Raw genomic sequence first — 17,160 nt, 5'->3', positions numbered from 1 at the left:
TTTTTTAGGAAAGTAGGAAGGGACAAGAAGAATAGGGAAAAGAGATACATGATGGGGCTGCAAAAAAGACTACAAAGATATTTTAATCTTTTTAATAATGGTTTTGATTTTAATGACGAAATGAAAGAGGTCAAGAAAGAAATGTCAGTTTTATCCAGTTATCAAAGTAAAGGGTTTATTTTAAGAAGTAAAGAGAGAGAGATAGAAGAAGGTGAAAAATGTACTAGGTATTTTTTTAAAAAGATATTAACAAGGGGAGGGGCTATAACTAGTGTAAAAGTAGAAGGGAGGGACGTAAAAACAACAGATGAAATTTTAAAAGGGGTTGAGTATTTTTACCAAGAGTTATACAGTCCAAAAGATGTACATGACACCACTCTAAAGGAAGTTTTAAATTTTTTAGTCAAGGAAGTAAAGAGTCCAGATGAGCTTTTAATACAAGATTTTACCATTTTAGAAACTCAAAAAGCACTGAAAGGTTTTAAGAGGGGTAAATCCCCAGGGGCAGATGGACTCCCCCTGGAGTTTTATCTTACCTTTTGGGACATTTTAGCTCACGAATTACTGACTGTTTTTAAGGACTTTGAGACCCTTGACAGACTTCCGGACAGTTTTAGAATAGGGATAGTTTCTTTACTTTACAAAAAAGGTGACCGGACTGACTTGAAAAATTGGAGACCTATCACTCTTTTAAATTTTGATTGCAAACTTTTTAGTAAAATTTTAGCTACACGTATGTCGACCGTTTTAGAGGACGTAATCCACCCGGATCAAGCTTGCGCTGTGCCCAGAAGAAAGATAACAGACAGCCTAGTTCTGATTAGAGATGCCATCTGTTATGCGAGAGACAGAAACATCCGGCTTGTAGCCCTAAATTTAGATTTTGAAAAAGCCTTTGATCGGGTCTCGCACCAGTACCTCTTTCAGGTACTGCAAAAAATGGGCTTTCCAGAGAGGTTTATAGCTTGGGTGGGGCTGCTGTATGAGGGCTTAAGCAGCAAATTTCTTGTAAATGGGCATCTTTCCAAAGCTGTAAATATCCACAGCGGTGTCCGTCAGGGGTGTCCTTTATCTCCCCTTCTGTATGTGGCTTGTATTGAGCCACTGGCACAGATCTTGAGAAGGGATAAATGGATTAAAGGACTAGACATCCCAGGAACTGGTGGACTGACGGCGACCTGTGTTTTATATATGGACGACGTGACTCTTTTAGCGACTGACCTTTTATCAGTACGAAGAGCAATGGACTTGACTGACTGGTACGGTCGGGCCTCGGGCGCCAAGCTTAACAGGAGTAAGTCCGAGGCCCTGCTCTTCGGGCCGTGGGGCGACATGGACACAGGAGGACTAGATTTGGATTTTAAAGAAAATGATTTGAAAATTTTAGGTGTGAAATTTGACAGGGAGGGTGGAGGACAAGGTAACTGGACTGACATGTTAGGGAAAGTTAGGCAAAGACTGGGCTTTTGGGGACTAAGACAACTGACGCTAGAAGGCAAGATTTTAATTTTTAAAGCTGTGATTTTACCACTGATTTTACTTGTCTGTTCTGTTTTTAGTCCCCCAAGACGATTCCTAGCCAAGTTGGAGAGGGCGGTATTTTACTTCCTGTGGGGGTCCAAGTGGGAAAGACTCAAGAGGGAGGTCGTCAAAAAGAAAAAAGAGAATGGCGGGAAAGGCCTCCCAGACCCCCACCTGTTTTTAGGCAGCCGCTTTGCCGCCCTCCACATCCAGTATGCACTGACCCCATCCAGAGAACACAAGACAGCAGCCATGACCCGATTCTGGATGGGGTCATACCTAAGAAGCTTGAAAATTTTACCCATTGATCTTAAAAGCCCAGTGTCTTTTAATTTGTCAAAAGAACACCTTTTTATTAAGACATTTTTAAAGAAATACCTTTTAGAAACAAATGATGCCACTATTTTAACTAACCACAAGTCTCTTGTCTCTCTTGTGCAGGATCGAGAATCGGTGAGTCCAGTTCCAGGCCTCACACTAGGTGAGGCCAAAGACGTTTGGAGGAACGCAGCCCACCCAGCTCTCCAGAACAGGCTCAAGGACTTGTCGTGGATGGTGGCTCATGAGATCCTCCCGGTCAGGGCGGTCATGCACTCCAGAGGCATGGCCAAAAACCCCACCTGCCCACGGTCCGGATGTGGTTCCCCGGAGACCGTCCAACATCTGCTCTGGGAGTGCGGCGCTGCGCGGGACCTGTGGGCCAAGACCGGCCCCCTGTTTTTCCCGTGCCTGCCGGCGGGTCGGGCCCAGGTGGACTACAAGCTCGCCATCCTGGGGGTGGGTCAGGGCTTGAAGGAGTTGACACCACCAACGTTTGCCTCGCTCTGGCTCACCCTCAACCATATAAAGGATGCCATCTGGGCCACCAGAAACCTGCTGGTGGGGAAACGCGTGACGGTCCCCCTCCACGCGTGCGAGCAAAGAATAAGATCAACGCTGCAGGGTGGGCCGCACGTCGTTATTCGGATGGGGGGGCCGGGGTCACACGGAGAGGGTCCCTGCCGCCACCGTACCTGGCTGCCCGTAGATGCACCCTCACCACTCTGGCTACGGGAACAGCGGGCCAGCGGGCCGGAGGAGAGGGGATCTCCGCTGGGCGCTGGAAGCGAGGAGTCTGGGGCCTGTTCTGGAGACCTGGAGTGAATGGACATTCTTGATAGGGACTCACCCTCGATCCTGTACAAGAGATGTTTTATGTGGCATAATTTATTGTTTTATTGTTTTTTATCTGACATGTTTTATTGTTTTATTCCTATTATTTAAACCATTTACCTTTCTTTTAAAACATACATGGACTTTTTACACAACACACAAACACAAGAAACTTTTAACCGTAAATAATGTATCCCTTTTAATATGTGTAAAAATGTGATCTAAAAGAAAAAATGTACATGCAAATGGAAATAATGGAATGACACTGTGACAATAAAACTTTTCGAAAGAAAAAAATCTGTTCTTATCAGTTTAATATCTGATACGTGCCCTACCCGGGCACCACATATTAAATTGATTTTTGGTCCTGGGAGATGGCATAGGGGCTTGCTCCGTCCACTCCACGCATCGACCCGGTATTGCAGTACTTCTGGGAACGGTGCACCCTCCTAAAGTGTTCAATGAAAGAAATGTAGTGGTCTTGTGTGGCAGAAGGTGATAATGGAGCTAGTGTGAGTGGGTGTTGTAGGTGATCATGTGCTATACTAGCCTGGGTAGAATTGTGGTGTAAAAACAAGACAAAAAGGAACCCCTGTTCCTCTGTCAGTTTAACATCTGATCCGTCCACTATTCGGGGACGGCGCATTATGTACATTTATGGCTCATGGAGCCGGATGCGGAGCGTGCAAAAAAAAAAAAAAAAAAAAAAAGCCCCTTTTTTGACTGGCAAACCGCTGGTGAGGATTGGGGAGAGGGGCAGGGTGCTTCTGACTGAAGGCCTGGGAATTCATACTTACCTGGCAGGGGAGACACCATGATCAGGAAGGTGGTTCACCCAGGGCGAGGCTCGGCCATTGCACTCTGGGTTGTGCTGACCCCTGCGAATTCCCCAAATGTGGGAATCTCGACTGCATAATTTATGGTAGTGGGGGACTGCGTTCGCGCTCTCCCCTGGACAACACTGGTTAAAAGGGCAGATTGTTAAAGCTCCACTTGAGGTTCTTTTGTTTTTTGTTTTTTTTTCTCCACTTCTTCAATATCCAGAGGCAGTCCAGAGAGTTGAACTGCGGCGGTTGCTCGAGAGATACGAAACAGTCTAGGACCGGTCTGTGTGAGGAGGGTTTTCTTTTTTCTCCTCAATTCTTCAAATAGTCTCCAATATTTGACGGACGACTTGGTTCACAGCAGTTGTCCTGGAGGCAAAGTTGTTCGGAATGAGGAGTTCTATCATGTGCTATGAAAACATTGTGCACGTGTGAAACGTCACGTGATATACAGCCACCCATGTTGTGTTTTTTTCTGTTTACAGCGCCACCAAGTGGCCAGTCGCCGCATTCCTCTTCACGTGACCACGGGCTGAGCCCGTACACAGGTGTACCGAGTTGGGTGCAATTGTCTCATTCCGTTGGAGAGTTATAGCCGTTTAAGTAAAGCCCGCCTCGCCCACCCCCAACGTTTTGGCGTACCGTCGCCAACGTGGATGGAAATTCCAACTGTTTCCCGATCCCTGTTGGCAGTCGGACTCCAGAGAATCTTTCTGCACCGGTTTGGGTCAGATCGGGCAAAAAACCTAGGACTAGTGTGCAAAAGTAGGTTTTTCAGAAAATCCAAAATACCCGAAAATCTCGCCAGCGCGACCACCCAATCCGAGGCATGCATCTTGTTCGGCTCGAGCCAAGGATTCCGGTGATGTAAGACACTTGGGTCTGCGACCGACGGTCGAGGAGTTACGAGCCATTTCGTACTTTTGATCGCTGCAGCGCCACCTTGGGGCCGATCGGGGCGAGCCTTGGTGAGGTTGTAGTACCGGGCCGGTCCTACCATCCCTCAGAGTTTCAAGTCTCTACCACGGACGCTTTGGTCTGCCCGCTCACTTTTAAGGCGGAATGTTGATGATCCAAAATCCCAGGTTGCACTCCAGAGTGTCGTGCTGTGCACTCTGTTGTGATCCATTTTCGGTGTCAACCAATCTGAGCTGAGCTTGTTTGCCGGCGACCTTAGACCCTCTCGCCGCGGCCCAGGTGGGCGTGGCCTTTGCCGGCTCCCCCGCCTCGGCGTCGCTGCGTCATCGCTTCTCGGCCTTTTGGCTAAGATCAAGTGTAGTATCTGTTCTTATCAGTTTAATATCTGATACGTGCCCTACCCGGGCACCACATATTAAATTGATTTTTGGTCCTGGGAGATGGCATAGGGGCTTGCTCCGTCCACTCCACGCATCGACCCGGTATTGCAGTACTTCTGGGAACGGTGCACCCTCCTAAAGTGTTCAATGAAAGAAATGTAGTGGTCTTGTGTGGCAGAAGGTGATAATGGAGCTAGTGTGAGTGGGTGTTGTAGGTGATCATGTGCTATACTAGCCTGGGTAGAATTGTGGTGTAAAAACAAGACAAAAAGGAACCCCTGTTCCTCTGTCAGTTTAACATCTGATCCGTCCACTATTCGGGGACGGCGCATTATGTACATTTATGGCTCATGGAGCCGGATGCGGAGCGTGCAAAAAAAAAAAAAAAAAAAAAAAGCCCCTTTTTTGACTGGCAAACCGCTGGTGAGGATTGGGGAGAGGGGCAGGGTGCTTCTGACTGAAGGCCTGGGAATTCATACTTACCTGGCAGGGGAGACACCATGATCAGGAAGGTGGTTCACCCAGGGCGAGGCTCGGCCATTGCACTCTGGGTTGTGCTGACCCCTGCGAATTCCCCAAATGTGGGAATCTCGACTGCATAATTTATGGTAGTGGGGGACTGCGTTCGCGCTCTCCCCTGGACAACACTGGTTAAAAGGGCAGATTGTTAAAGCTCCACTTGAGGTTCTTTTGTTTTTTGTTTTTTTTTCTCCACTTCTTCAATATCCAGAGGCAGTCCAGAGAGTTGAACTGCGGCGGTTGCTCGAGAGATACGAAACAGTCTAGGACCGGTCTGTGTGAGGAGGGTTTTCTTTTTTCTCCTCAATTCTTCAAATAGTCTCCAATATTTGACGGACGACTTGGTTCACAGCAGTTGTCCTGGAGGCAAAGTTGTTCGGAATGAGGAGTTCTATCATGTGCTATGAAAACATTGTGCACGTGTGAAACGTCACGTGATATACAGCCACCCATGTTGTGTTTTTTTCTGTTTACAGCGCCACCAAGTGGCCAGTCGCCGCATTCCTCTTCACGTGACCACGGGCTGAGCCCGTACACAGGTGTACCGAGTTGGGTGCAATTGTCTCATTCCGTTGGAGAGTTATAGCCGTTTAAGTAAAGCCCGCCTCGCCCACCCCCAACGTTTTGGCGTACCGTCGCCAACGTGGATGGAAATTCCAACTGTTTCCCGATCCCTGTTGGCAGTCGGACTCCAGAGAATCTTTCTGCACCGGTTTGGGTCAGATCGGGCAAAAAACCTAGGACTAGTGTGCAAAAGTAGGTTTTTCAGAAAATCCAAAATACCCGAAAATCTCGCCAGCGCGACCACCCAATCCGAGGCATGCATCTTGTTCGGCTCGAGCCAAGGATTCCGGTGATGTAAGACACTTGGGTCTGCGACCGACGGTCGAGGAGTTACGAGCCATTTCGTACTTTTGATCGCTGCAGCGCCACCTTGGGGCCGATCGGGGCGAGCCTTGGTGAGGTTGTAGTACCGGGCCGGTCCTACCATCCCTCAGAGTTTCAAGTCTCTACCACGGACGCTTTGGTCTGCCCGCTCACTTTTAAGGCGGAATGTTGATGATCCAAAATCCCAGGTTGCACTCCAGAGTGTCGTGCTGTGCACTCTGTTGTGATCCATTTTCGGTGTCAACCAATCTGAGCTGAGCTTGTTTGCCGGCGACCTTAGACCCTCTCGCCGCGGCCCAGGTGGGCGTGGCCTTTGCCGGCTCCCCCGCCTCGGCGTCGCTGCGTCATCGCTTCTCGGCCTTTTGGCTAAGATCAAGTGTAGTATCTGTTCTTATCAGTTTAATATCTGATACGTGCCCTACCCGGGCACCACATATTAAATTGATTTTTGGTCCTGGGAGATGGCATAGGGGCTTGCTCCGTCCACTCCACGCATCGACCCGGTATTGCAGTACTTCTGGGAACGGTGCACCCTCCTAAAGTGTTCAATGAAAGAAATGTAGTGGTCTTGTGTGGCAGAAGGTGATAATGGAGCTAGTGTGAGTGGGTGTTGTAGGTGATCATGTGCTATACTAGCCTGGGTAGAATTGTGGTGTAAAAACAAGACAAAAAGGAACCCCTGTTCCTCTGTCAGTTTAACATCTGATCCGTCCACTATTCGGGGACGGCGCATTATGTACATTTATGGCTCATGGAGCCGGATGCGGAGCGTGCAAAAAAAAAAAAAAAAAAAAAAAGCCCCTTTTTTGACTGGCAAACCGCTGGTGAGGATTGGGGAGAGGGGCAGGGTGCTTCTGACTGAAGGCCTGGGAATTCATACTTACCTGGCAGGGGAGACACCATGATCAGGAAGGTGGTTCACCCAGGGCGAGGCTCGGCCATTGCACTCTGGGTTGTGCTGACCCCTGCGAATTCCCCAAATGTGGGAATCTCGACTGCATAATTTATGGTAGTGGGGGACTGCGTTCGCGCTCTCCCCTGGACAACACTGGTTAAAAGGGCAGATTGTTAAAGCTCCACTTGAGGTTCTTTTGTTTTTTGTTTTTTTTTCTCCACTTCTTCAATATCCAGAGGCAGTCCAGAGAGTTGAACTGCGGCGGTTGCTCGAGAGATACGAAACAGTCTAGGACCGGTCTGTGTGAGGAGGGTTTTCTTTTTTCTCCTCAATTCTTCAAATAGTCTCCAATATTTGACGGACGACTTGGTTCACAGCAGTTGTCCTGGAGGCAAAGTTGTTCGGAATGAGGAGTTCTATCATGTGCTATGAAAACATTGTGCACGTGTGAAACGTCACGTGATATACAGCCACCCATGTTGTGTTTTTTTCTGTTTACAGCGCCACCAAGTGGCCAGTCGCCGCATTCCTCTTCACGTGACCACGGGCTGAGCCCGTACACAGGTGTACCGAGTTGGGTGCAATTGTCTCATTCCGTTGGAGAGTTATAGCCGTTTAAGTAAAGCCCGCCTCGCCCACCCCCAACGTTTTGGCGTACCGTCGCCAACGTGGATGGAAATTCCAACTGTTTCCCGATCCCTGTTGGCAGTCGGACTCCAGAGAATCTTTCTGCACCGGTTTGGGTCAGATCGGGCAAAAAACCTAGGACTAGTGTGCAAAAGTAGGTTTTTCAGAAAATCCAAAATACCCGAAAATCTCGCCAGCGCGACCACCCAATCCGAGGCATGCATCTTGTTCGGCTCGAGCCAAGGATTCCGGTGATGTAAGACACTTGGGTCTGCGACCGACGGTCGAGGAGTTACGAGCCATTTCGTACTTTTGATCGCTGCAGCGCCACCTTGGGGCCGATCGGGGCGAGCCTTGGTGAGGTTGTAGTACCGGGCCGGTCCTACCATCCCTCAGAGTTTCAAGTCTCTACCACGGACGCTTTGGTCTGCCCGCTCACTTTTAAGGCGGAATGTTGATGATCCAAAATCCCAGGTTGCACTCCAGAGTGTCGTGCTGTGCACTCTGTTGTGATCCATTTTCGGTGTCAACCAATCTGAGCTGAGCTTGTTTGCCGGCGACCTTAGACCCTCTCGCCGCGGCCCAGGTGGGCGTGGCCTTTGCCGGCTCCCCCGCCTCGGCGTCGCTGCGTCATCGCTTCTCGGCCTTTTGGCTAAGATCAAGTGTAGTATCTGTTCTTATCAGTTTAATATCTGATACGTGCCCTACCCGGGCACCACATATTAAATTGATTTTTGGTCCTGGGAGATGGCATAGGGGCTTGCTCCGTCCACTCCACGCATCGACCCGGTATTGCAGTACTTCTGGGAACGGTGCACCCTCCTAAAGTGTTCAATGAAAGAAATGTAGTGGTCTTGTGTGGCAGAAGGTGATAATGGAGCTAGTGTGAGTGGGTGTTGTAGGTGATCATGTGCTATACTAGCCTGGGTAGAATTGTGGTGTAAAAACAAGACAAAAAGGAACCCCTGTTCCTCTGTCAGTTTAACATCTGATCCGTCCACTATTCGGGGACGGCGCATTATGTACATTTATGGCTCATGGAGCCGGATGCGGAGCGTGCAAAAAAAAAAAAAAAAAAAAAAGCCCCTTTTTTGACTGGCAAACCGCTGGTGAGGATTGGGGAGAGGGGCAGGGTGCTTCTGACTGAAGGCCTGGGAATTCATACTTACCTGGCAGGGGAGACACCATGATCAGGAAGGTGGTTCACCCAGGGCGAGGCTCGGCCATTGCACTCTGGGTTGTGCTGACCCCTGCGAATTCCCCAAATGTGGGAATCTCGACTGCATAATTTATGGTAGTGGGGGACTGCGTTCGCGCTCTCCCCTGGACAACACTGGTTAAAAGGGCAGATTGTTAAAGCTCCACTTGAGGTTCTTTTGTTTTTTGTTTTTTTTTCTCCACTTCTTCAATATCCAGAGGCAGTCCAGAGAGTTGAACTGCGGCGGTTGCTCGAGAGATACGAAACAGTCTAGGACCGGTCTGTGTGAGGAGGGTTTTCTTTTTTCTCCTCAATTCTTCAAATAGTCTCCAATATTTGACGGACGACTTGGTTCACAGCAGTTGTCCTGGAGGCAAAGTTGTTCGGAATGAGGAGTTCTATCATGTGCTATGAAAACATTGTGCACGTGTGAAACGTCACGTGATATACAGCCACCCATGTTGTGTTTTTTTCTGTTTACAGCGCCACCAAGTGGCCAGTCGCCGCATTCCTCTTCACGTGACCACGGGCTGAGCCCGTACACAGGTGTACCGAGTTGGGTGCAATTGTCTCATTCCGTTGGAGAGTTATAGCCGTTTAAGTAAAGCCCGCCTCGCCCACCCCCAACGTTTTGGCGTACCGTCGCCAACGTGGATGGAAATTCCAACTGTTTCCCGATCCCTGTTGGCAGTCGGACTCCAGAGAATCTTTCTGCACCGGTTTGGGTCAGATCGGGCAAAAAACCTAGGACTAGTGTGCAAAAGTAGGTTTTTCAGAAAATCCAAAATACCCGAAAATCTCGCCAGCGCGACCACCCAATCCGAGGCATGCATCTTGTTCGGCTCGAGCCAAGGATTCCGGTGATGTAAGACACTTGGGTCTGCGACCGACGGTCGAGGAGTTACGAGCCATTTCGTACTTTTGATCGCTGCAGCGCCACCTTGGGGCCGATCGGGGCGAGCCTTGGTGAGGTTGTAGTACCGGGCCGGTCCTACCATCCCTCAGAGTTTCAAGTCTCTACCACGGACGCTTTGGTCTGCCCGCTCACTTTTAAGGCGGAATGTTGATGATCCAAAATCCCAGGTTGCACTCCAGAGTGTCGTGCTGTGCACTCTGTTGTGATCCATTTTCGGTGTCAACCAATCTGAGCTGAGCTTGTTTGCCGGCGACCTTAGACCCTCTCGCCGCGGCCCAGGTGGGCGTGGCCTTTGCCGGCTCCCCCGCCTCGGCGTCGCTGCGTCATCGCTTCTCGGCCTTTTGGCTAAGATCAAGTGTAGTATCTGTTCTTATCAGTTTAATATCTGATACGTGCCCTACCCGGGCACCACATATTAAATTGATTTTTGGTCCTGGGAGATGGCATAGGGGCTTGCTCCGTCCACTCCACGCATCGACCCGGTATTGCAGTACTTCTGGGAACGGTGCACCCTCCTAAAGTGTTCAATGAAAGAAATGTAGTGGTCTTGTGTGGCAGAAGGTGATAATGGAGCTAGTGTGAGTGGGTGTTGTAGGTGATCATGTGCTATACTAGCCTGGGTAGAATTGTGGTGTAAAAACAAGACAAAAAGGAACCCCTGTTCCTCTGTCAGTTTAACATCTGATCCGTCCACTATTCGGGGACGGCGCATTATGTACATTTATGGCTCATGGAGCCGGATGCGGAGCGTGCAAAAAAAAAAAAAAAAAAAAAAAGCCCCTTTTTTGACTGGCAAACCGCTGGTGAGGATTGGGGAGAGGGGCAGGGTGCTTCTGACTGAAGGCCTGGGAATTCATACTTACCTGGCAGGGGAGACACCATGATCAGGAAGGTGGTTCACCCAGGGCGAGGCTCGGCCATTGCACTCTGGGTTGTGCTGACCCCTGCGAATTCCCCAAATGTGGGAATCTCGACTGCATAATTTATGGTAGTGGGGGACTGCGTTCGCGCTCTCCCCTGGACAACACTGGTTAAAAGGGCAGATTGTTAAAGCTCCACTTGAGGTTCTTTTGTTTTTTGTTTTTTTTTCTCCACTTCTTCAATATCCAGAGGCAGTCCAGAGAGTTGAACTGCGGCGGTTGCTCGAGAGATACGAAACAGTCTAGGACCGGTCTGTGTGAGGAGGGTTTTCTTTTTTCTCCTCAATTCTTCAAATAGTCTCCAATATTTGACGGACGACTTGGTTCACAGCAGTTGTCCTGGAGGCAAAGTTGTTCGGAATGAGGAGTTCTATCATGTGCTATGAAAACATTGTGCACGTGTGAAACGTCACGTGATATACAGCCACCCATGTTGTGTTTTTTTCTGTTTACAGCGCCACCAAGTGGCCAGTCGCCGCATTCCTCTTCACGTGACCACGGGCTGAGCCCGTACACAGGTGTACCGAGTTGGGTGCAATTGTCTCATTCCGTTGGAGAGTTATAGCCGTTTAAGTAAAGCCCGCCTCGCCCACCCCCAACGTTTTGGCGTACCGTCGCCAACGTGGATGGAAATTCCAACTGTTTCCCGATCCCTGTTGGCAGTCGGACTCCAGAGAATCTTTCTGCACCGGTTTGGGTCAGATCGGGCAAAAAACCTAGGACTAGTGTGCAAAAGTAGGTTTTTCAGAAAATCCAAAATACCCGAAAATCTCGCCAGCGCGACCACCCAATCCGAGGCATGCATCTTGTTCGGCTCGAGCCAAGGATTCCGGTGATGTAAGACACTTGGGTCTGCGACCGACGGTCGAGGAGTTACGAGCCATTTCGTACTTTTGATCGCTGCAGCGCCACCTTGGGGCCGATCGGGGCGAGCCTTGGTGAGGTTGTAGTACCGGGCCGGTCCTACCATCCCTCAGAGTTTCAAGTCTCTACCACGGACGCTTTGGTCTGCCCGCTCACTTTTAAGGCGGAATGTTGATGATCCAAAATCCCAGGTTGCACTCCAGAGTGTCGTGCTGTGCACTCTGTTGTGATCCATTTTCGGTGTCAACCAATCTGAGCTGAGCTTGTTTGCCGGCGACCTTAGACCCTCTCGCCGCGGCCCAGGTGGGCGTGGCCTTTGCCGGCTCCCCCGCCTCGGCGTCGCTGCGTCATCGCTTCTCGGCCTTTTGGCTAAGATCAAGTGTAGTATCTGTTCTTATCAGTTTAATATCTGATACGTGCCCTACCCGGGCACCACATATTAAATTGATTTTTGGTCCTGGGAGATGGCATAGGGGCTTGCTCCGTCCACTCCACGCATCGACCCGGTATTGCAGTACTTCTGGGAACGGTGCACCCTCCTAAAGTGTTCAATGAAAGAAATGTAGTGGTCTTGTGTGGCAGAAGGTGATAATGGAGCTAGTGTGAGTGGGTGTTGTAGGTGATCATGTGCTATACTAGCCTGGGTAGAATTGTGGTGTAAAAACAAGACAAAAAGGAACCCCTGTTCCTCTGTCAGTTTAACATCTGATCCGTCCACTATTCGGGGACGGCGCATTATGTACATTTATGGCTCATGGAGCCGGATGCGGAGCGTGCAAAAAAAAAAAAAAAAAAAAAAAGCCCCTTTTTTGACTGGCAAACCGCTGGTGAGGATTGGGGAGAGGGGCAGGGTGCTTCTGACTGAAGGCCTGGGAATTCATACTTACCTGGCAGGGGAGACACCATGATCAGGAAGGTGGTTCACCCAGGGCGAGGCTCGGCCATTGCACTCTGGGTTGTGCTGACCCCTGCGAATTCCCCAAATGTGGGAATCTCGACTGCATAATTTATGGTAGTGGGGGACTGCGTTCGCGCTCTCCCCTGGACAACACTGGTTAAAAGGGCAGATTGTTAAAGCTCCACTTGAGGTTCTTTTGTTTTGTTTTTTTTCTCCACTTCTTCAATATCCAGAGGCAGTCCAGAGAGTTGAACTGCGGCGGTTGCTCGAGAGATACGAAACAGTCTAGGACCGGTCTGTGTGAGGAGGGTTTTCTTTTTTCTCCTCAATTCTTCAAATAGTCTCCAATATTTGACGGACGACTTAGTTCACAGCAGTTGTCCTGGAGGCAAAGTTGTTCGGAATGAGGAGTTCTATCATGTGGTATGAAAACATTGTGCACGTGTGAAACGTCACGTGATATTCAGCCACCCATGTTGTGTTTTTTTCTGTTTACAGCGCCACCAAGTGGCCAGTCGCCGCATTCCTCTTCACGTGACCACGGGCTGAGCCCGTACACAGGTGTACCGAGTTGGGTGCAATTGTCTCATTCCGTTGGAGAGTTATAGCCGTTTAAGTAAAGCCCGCCTCGCCCACCCCCAACGTTTTGGCGTACCGTCGCCAACGTGGATGGAAATTCCAACTGTTTCCCGATCCCTGTTGGCAGTCAGACTCCAGAGAATCTTTCTGCACCGGTTTGGGTCAGATCGGGCAAAAAACCTAGGACTAGTGTGCAAAAGTAGGTTTTTCAGAAAATCCAAAATACCCGAAAATCTCGCCAGCGCGACCACCCAATCCGAGGCATGCATCTTGTTCGGCTCGAGCCAAGGATTCCGGTGATGTAAGACACTTGGGTCTGCGACCGACGGTCGAGGAGTTACGAGCCATTTCGTACTTTTGATCGCTGCAGCGCCACCTTGGGGCCGATCGGGGCGAGCCTTGGTGAGGTTGTAGTACCGGGCCGGTCCTACCATCCCTCAGAGTTTCAAGTCTCTACCACGGACGCTTTGGTCTGCCCGCTCACTTTTAAGGCGGAATGTTGATGATCCAAAATCCCAGGTTGCACTCCAGAGTGTCGTGCTGTGCACTCTGTTGTGATCCATTTTCGGTGTCAACCAATCTGAGCTGAGCTTGTTTGCCGGCGACCTTAGACCCTCTCGCCGCGGCCCAGGTGGGCGTGGCCTTTGCCGGCTCCCCCGCCTCGGCGTCGCTGCGTCATCGCTTCTCGGCCTTTTGGCTAAGATCAAGTGTAGTATCTGTTCTTATCAGTTTAATATCTGATACGTGCCCTACCCGGGCACCACATATTAAATTGATTTTTGGTCCTGGGAGATGGCATAGGGGCTTGCTCCGTCCACTCCACGCATCGACCCGGTATTGCAGTACTTCTGGGAACGGTGCACCCTCCTAAAGTGTTCAATGAAAGAAATGTAGTGGTCTTGTGTGGCAGAAGGTGATAATGGAGCTAGTGTGAGTGGGTGTTGTAGGTGATCATGTGCTATACTAGCCTGGGTAGAATTGTGGTGTAAAAACAAGACAAAAAGGAACCCCTGTTCCTCTGTCAGTTTAACATCTGATCCGTCCACTATTCGGGGACGGCGCATTATGTACATTTATGGCTCATGGAGCCGGATGCGGAGCGTGCAAAAAAAAAAAAAAAAAAAAAAGCCCCTTTTTTGACTGGCAAACCGCTGGTGAGGATTGGGGAGAGGGGCAGGGTGCTTCTGACTGAAGGCCTGGGAATTCATACTTACCTGGCAGGGGAGACACCATGATCAGGAAGGTGGTTCACCCAGGGCGAGGCTCGGCCATTGCACTCTGGGTTGTGCTGACCCCTGCGAATTCCCCAAATGTGGGAATCTCGACTGCATAATTTATGGTAGTGGGGGACTGCGTTCGCGCTCTCCCCTGGACAACACTGGTTAAAAGGGCAGATTGTTAAAGCTCCACTTGAGGTTCTTTTGTTTTTTGTTTTTTTTTCTCCACTTCTTCAATATCCAGAGGCAGTCCAGAGAGTTGAACTGCGGCGGTTGCTCGAGAGATACGAAACAGTCTAGGACCGGTCTGTGTGAGGAGGGTTTTCTTTTTTCTCCTCAATTCTTCAAATAGTCTCCAATATTTGACGGACGACTTGGTTCACAGCAGTTGTCCTGGAGGCAAAGTTGTTCGGAATGAGGAGTTCTATCATGTGCTATGAAAACATTGTGCACGTGTGAAACGTCACGTGATATACAGCCACCCATGTTGTGTTTTTTTCTGTTTACAGCGCCACCAAGTGGCCAGTCGCCGCATTCCTCTTCACGTGACCACGGGCTGAGCCCGTACACAGGTGTACCGAGTTGGGTGCAATTGTCTCATTCCGTTGGAGAGTTATAGCCGTTTAAGTAAAGCCCGCCTCGCCCACCCCCAACGTTTTGGCGTACCGTCGCCAACGTGGATGGAAATTCCAACTGTTTCCCGATCCCTGTTGGCAGTCGGACTCCAGAGAATCTTTCTGCACCGGTTTGGGTCAGATCGGGCAAAAAACCTAGGACTAGTGTGCAAAAGTAGGTTTTTCAGAAAATCCAAAATACCCGAAAATCTCGCCAGCGCGACCACCCAATCCGAGGCATGCATCTTGTTCGGCTCGAGCCAAGGATTCCGGTGATGTAAGACACTTGGGTCTGCGACCGACGGTCGAGGAGTTACGAGCCATTTCGTACTTTTGATCGCTGCAGCGCCACCTTGGGGCCGATCGGGGCGAGCCTTGGTGAGGTTGTAGTACCGGGCCGGTCCTACCATCCCTCAGAGTTTCAAGTCTCTACCACGGACGCTTTGGTCTGCCCGCTCACTTTTAAGGCGGAATGTTGATGATCCAAAATCCCAGGTTGCACTCCAGAGTGTCGTGCTGTGCACTCTGTTGTGATCCATTTTCGGTGTCAACCAATCTGAGCTGAGCTTGTTTGCCGGCGACCTTAGACCCTCTCGCCGCGGCCCAGGTGGGCGTGGCCTTTGCCGGCTCCCCCGCCTCGGCGTCGCTGCGTCATCGCTTCTCGGCCTTTTGGCTAAGATCAAGTGTAGTATCTGTTCTTATCAGTTTAATATCTGATACGTGCCCTACCCGGGCACCACATATTAAATTGATTTTTGGTCCTGGGAGATGGCATAGGGGCTTGCTCCGTCCACTCCACGCATCGACCCGGTATTGCAGTACTTCTGGGAACGGTGCACCCTCCTAAAGTGTTCAATGAAAGAAATGTAGTGGTCTTGTGTGGCAGAAGGTGATAATGGAGCTAGTGTGAGTGGGTGTTGTAGGTGATCATGTGCTATACTAGCCTGGGTAGAATTGTGGTGTAAAAACAAGACAAAAAGGAACCCCTGTTCCTCTGTCAGTTTAACATCTGATCCGTCCACTATTCGGGGACGGCGCATTATGTACATTTATGGCTCATGGAGCCGGATGCGGAGCGTGCAAAAAAAAAAAAAAAAAAAAAAAGCCCCTTTTTTGACTGGCAAACCGCTGGTGAGGATTGGGGAGAGGGGCAGGGTGCTTCTGACTGAAGGCCTGGGAATTCATACTTACCTGGCAGGGGAGACACCATGATCAGGAAGGTGGTTCACCCAGGGCGAGGCTCGGCCATTGCACTCTGGGTTGTGCTGACCCCTGCGAATTCCCCAAATGTGGGAATCTCGACTGCATAATTTATGGTAGTGGGGGACTGCGTTCGCGCTCTCCCCTGGACAACACTGGTTAAAAGGGCAGATTGTTAAAGCTCCACTTGAGGTTCTTTTGTTTTTTGTTTTTTTTTCTCCACTTCTTCAATATCCAGAGGCAGTCCAGAGAGTTGAACTGCGGCGGTTGCTCGAGAGATACGAAACAGTCTAGGACCGGTCTGTGTGAGGAGGGTTTTCTTTTTTCTCCTCAATTCTTCAAATAGTCTCCAATATTTGACGGACGACTTGGTTCACAGCAGTTGTCCTGGAGGCAAAGTTGTTCGGAATGAGGAGTTCTATCATGTGCTATGAAAACATTGTGCACGTGTGAAACGTCACGTGATATACAGCCACCCATGTTGTGTTTTTTTCTGTTTACAGCGCCACCAAGTGGCCAGTCGCCGCATTCCTCTTCACGTGACCACGGGCTGAGCCCGTACACAGGTGTACCGAGTTGGGTGCAATTGTCTCATTCCGTTGGAGAGTTATAGCCGTTTAAGTAAAGCCCGCCTCGCCCACCCCCAACGTTTTGGCGTACCGTCGCCAACGTGGATGGAAATTCCAACTGTTTCCCGATCCCTGTTGGCAGTCGGACTCCAGAGAATCTTTCTGCACCGGTTTGGGTCAGATCGGGCAAAAAACCTAGGACTAGTGTGCAAAAGTAGGTTTTTCAGAAAATCCAAAATACCCGAAAATCTCGCCAGCGCGACCACCCAATCCGAGGCATGCATCTTGTTCGGCTCGAGCCAAGGATTCCGGTGATGTAAGACACTTGGGTCTGCGACCGACGGTCGAGGAGTTACGAGCCATTTCGTACTTTTGATCGCTGCAGCGCCACCTTGGGGCCGATCGGGGCGAGCCTTGGTGAGGTTGTAGTACCGGGCCGGTCCTACCATCCCTCAGAGTTT

At 50.0% G+C, this 17,160-nt stretch overlaps 15 non-coding genes and 1 pseudogene across 15 annotated transcripts; all 16 read left to right on the top strand.

Annotated features, from left to right (window-relative positions):
• The first annotated feature begins 2,948 nt into the window (after positions 1 to 2,948).
• LOC148996926 (U2 spliceosomal RNA) lies at positions 2,949 to 3,123 on the top strand (annotated as a pseudogene).
• A 339-nt stretch (positions 3,124 to 3,462) lies between these two features.
• LOC148996925 (U1 spliceosomal RNA) lies at positions 3,463 to 3,627 on the top strand. The gene has a single exon (XR_016150571.1). It is a non-coding gene; the product is annotated as a U1 spliceosomal RNA (small nuclear RNA).
• A 1,113-nt stretch (positions 3,628 to 4,740) lies between these two features.
• LOC148996924 (U2 spliceosomal RNA) lies at positions 4,741 to 4,931 on the top strand. Its single transcript, XR_016149201.1, has one exon. It is a non-coding gene; the product is annotated as a U2 spliceosomal RNA (small nuclear RNA).
• Positions 4,932 to 5,270: 339 nt separating this feature from the next.
• On the top strand, positions 5,271 to 5,435 carry LOC148996923 (U1 spliceosomal RNA). Its single transcript, XR_016150570.1, has one exon. It is a non-coding gene; the product is annotated as a U1 spliceosomal RNA (small nuclear RNA).
• A 1,113-nt stretch (positions 5,436 to 6,548) lies between these two features.
• LOC148996922 (U2 spliceosomal RNA) lies at positions 6,549 to 6,739 on the top strand. Its single transcript, XR_016149200.1, has one exon. It is a non-coding gene; the product is annotated as a U2 spliceosomal RNA (small nuclear RNA).
• Positions 6,740 to 7,078: 339 nt separating this feature from the next.
• On the top strand, positions 7,079 to 7,243 carry LOC148996921 (U1 spliceosomal RNA). The gene has a single exon (XR_016150569.1). It is a non-coding gene; the product is annotated as a U1 spliceosomal RNA (small nuclear RNA).
• A 1,113-nt stretch (positions 7,244 to 8,356) lies between these two features.
• On the top strand, positions 8,357 to 8,547 carry LOC148996920 (U2 spliceosomal RNA). The gene has a single exon (XR_016149198.1). It is a non-coding gene; the product is annotated as a U2 spliceosomal RNA (small nuclear RNA).
• Positions 8,548 to 8,885: 338 nt separating this feature from the next.
• Positions 8,886 to 9,050, top strand: LOC148996919 (U1 spliceosomal RNA). Its single transcript, XR_016150567.1, has one exon. It is a non-coding gene; the product is annotated as a U1 spliceosomal RNA (small nuclear RNA).
• Positions 9,051 to 10,163: 1,113 nt separating this feature from the next.
• Positions 10,164 to 10,354, top strand: LOC148996918 (U2 spliceosomal RNA). The gene has a single exon (XR_016149197.1). It is a non-coding gene; the product is annotated as a U2 spliceosomal RNA (small nuclear RNA).
• Positions 10,355 to 10,693: 339 nt separating this feature from the next.
• On the top strand, positions 10,694 to 10,858 carry LOC148996917 (U1 spliceosomal RNA). Its single transcript, XR_016150566.1, has one exon. It is a non-coding gene; the product is annotated as a U1 spliceosomal RNA (small nuclear RNA).
• Positions 10,859 to 11,971: 1,113 nt separating this feature from the next.
• On the top strand, positions 11,972 to 12,162 carry LOC148996916 (U2 spliceosomal RNA). The gene has a single exon (XR_016149196.1). It is a non-coding gene; the product is annotated as a U2 spliceosomal RNA (small nuclear RNA).
• A 339-nt stretch (positions 12,163 to 12,501) lies between these two features.
• On the top strand, positions 12,502 to 12,666 carry LOC148996915 (U1 spliceosomal RNA). The gene has a single exon (XR_016150565.1). It is a non-coding gene; the product is annotated as a U1 spliceosomal RNA (small nuclear RNA).
• Positions 12,667 to 13,776: 1,110 nt separating this feature from the next.
• LOC148996914 (U2 spliceosomal RNA) lies at positions 13,777 to 13,967 on the top strand. Its single transcript, XR_016149192.1, has one exon. It is a non-coding gene; the product is annotated as a U2 spliceosomal RNA (small nuclear RNA).
• Positions 13,968 to 14,305: 338 nt separating this feature from the next.
• On the top strand, positions 14,306 to 14,470 carry LOC148996913 (U1 spliceosomal RNA). Its single transcript, XR_016150564.1, has one exon. It is a non-coding gene; the product is annotated as a U1 spliceosomal RNA (small nuclear RNA).
• A 1,113-nt stretch (positions 14,471 to 15,583) lies between these two features.
• Positions 15,584 to 15,774, top strand: LOC148996912 (U2 spliceosomal RNA). The gene has a single exon (XR_016149191.1). It is a non-coding gene; the product is annotated as a U2 spliceosomal RNA (small nuclear RNA).
• Positions 15,775 to 16,113: 339 nt separating this feature from the next.
• Positions 16,114 to 16,278, top strand: LOC148996911 (U1 spliceosomal RNA). Its single transcript, XR_016150563.1, has one exon. It is a non-coding gene; the product is annotated as a U1 spliceosomal RNA (small nuclear RNA).
• The last annotated feature ends 882 nt before the right edge of the window (positions 16,279 to 17,160 follow it).

Source organism: Pimephales promelas, chromosome 2 (assembly GCF_988280905.1).
Source record: "Pimephales promelas chromosome 2, fPimPro1.hap1.1, whole genome shotgun sequence".
NCBI classification, from domain to species: domain Eukaryota; kingdom Metazoa; phylum Chordata; class Actinopteri; order Cypriniformes; family Leuciscidae; genus Pimephales; species Pimephales promelas.
Note: the sequence above shows the minus strand (reverse complement) of the source record. Positions and strands in the feature narration are given on the sequence as shown.